Below are 1,830 nucleotides of genomic sequence, written 5' to 3'. Positions count from 1 at the left end.
GGGGAGGCGGGGGGGCGGGGGGCCCCGGGGAGGCTTCGGGGAGGGGGGGGGGAACGGGCCCGGCTCAGCGGGGGGGCCCAAGCCTGGGCGCACCGTGCCCCGAGGCGGCCCTCAGGGCAGGACTAAGGAGCTAGAGGGGTCTGAGCTAATTTCTCCTGTGTTCATGAGATTTAACCGGTTATAAAGCACCTTGAGATCCATGCTTTGTATTAAAAAAAAATGATTTGAACTACTGGTAAAACGTGTATGTACAATGCTATGTTTATATATATATGTGTGTGTGACACTCCTAGAACACTACATAATACCTTCTCTTTTGAAAACTACCAATTCAAAGCGTATTGAATCCAGCATTTTCTACTCTCAGCCATTTTGGGACTTTGGACTCCGTGATGAGCTTGTCCAGAGAAGTCAGTAGGGACGTAGGAAAGGTGCCCACCGATAGAAATGGGGTGTGTGTTTGTGTGTGTGTGTGTCATGCTCGCCTTAAGAGCTTTGCTACCTGTTTGCTTGACGGTGACATTGACAGGGTAGAGGATAAATGGTGAGAAATGTGGACTGTGCTGTTCTCTCTCCTTGCCTGAAGGCTAAATACAGCTGCTCGTTTAACCACGTGCTAATGACGTGCCTGTAAAGCTCTTTTCTTCACCAACTGATGCAGCAAGTCCTGACATTTTCCCAGCCTGAGCACTGTGTTGCAGAAAAGGGTCGCGCTGGAGGGGATTGGCTTTGCACGTCTCTGGCTTAGTTCTGTTCTGTCCCGAGACCGTGCTCTTTATTTCACCCCAGCTATTCCTGCCCAAAGCACTGTGCTTTTTTGCCTGAGGTGTTCTGTGGAGATCACTGGAGAGTGTGGTAGGAAATTCCTGCAGTGGTAACACTGTTGCTGGGAGGGCATCCATAAAAACCAGGCAGGCTGGCTACGTGGAATACCATCCGCATGATGCAGTTGCCTGGGTTGCTTTGCTGATGCAGGGTGAAGAGCGCGTGTTGCTCCGCCTACGACGTCTTGGCATCTGGCAGAAATTTCTAAAGTTCAACATACTTTTTTGTAGCCCATTACTTAATTTCTTGCTGTTCAGAACATTCTATGCAAAGTGTTTCTGCCTGCCTATAAATCCATGACCAAAGGTTGTGCTGAGAGCCTGAGGAGGCCCCAGCTTTGCGGTAGAAGTACCTAGGACCACCCCACACAAGGAGCTCTGCCCACGCACCAAGAAGAACTTCTAAGGGCACAATTAAAGCAGTTTTATTAGAATGTAAACAAAAGGCAGCGGACTTTTGTTAAAAGGATGGATGTGCTGCTGCCGGGAGTCGACTGGAGAGGGCAGTCAAGTACACAGGAAAGACATGGGCTGTCAGGAGCTGGGTGCTGCTGTAGCAGGAGGGTGTTGGGAGGAGAAAGGTGTTGCTATCTCGGCCGTGGGGTGTGTGACCGGCAGCCGGGGGCGCGGAGTCAAACCCTTCCCCTTCCTGCTGCCCCTTGGAGGGACACACACGTCTCTGCTGCTCACGCATCTCTGTGGACTTTTGCTTTTGGTGGACTGGCTTTTGGTGGCCCAAAGCAGCCAGGTGAGGTCAGAGGCGGTGTCATGGTATCCCTTCTGCCATGCTCCAGTGAAGGCTGCCCGCACTGTGTCACCTTGGGCAGAGGAGGGGCAGCTGGCTTACTCTTCTTTCTCTTTCACCAACAATAATTGATTTGCCTTTTTATTAACATTAAATGATAGTTTTCCTGGCCTGGATAGACCATGATCCCCAAACCAGCCAGCGCAGCGTGCGGCCCGCCAGAAGGGGCCAGTCTTCATGTACAACAGTAGCCCCCACTCC

This window comes from Egretta garzetta, unplaced genomic scaffold, assembly GCF_000687185.1.
Source record: "Egretta garzetta isolate BGI_Z169 unplaced genomic scaffold, ASM68718v1 scaffold56, whole genome shotgun sequence".
NCBI classification, from domain to species: domain Eukaryota; kingdom Metazoa; phylum Chordata; class Aves; order Pelecaniformes; family Ardeidae; genus Egretta; species Egretta garzetta.
This window is presented reverse-complemented; position numbering follows the sequence as displayed.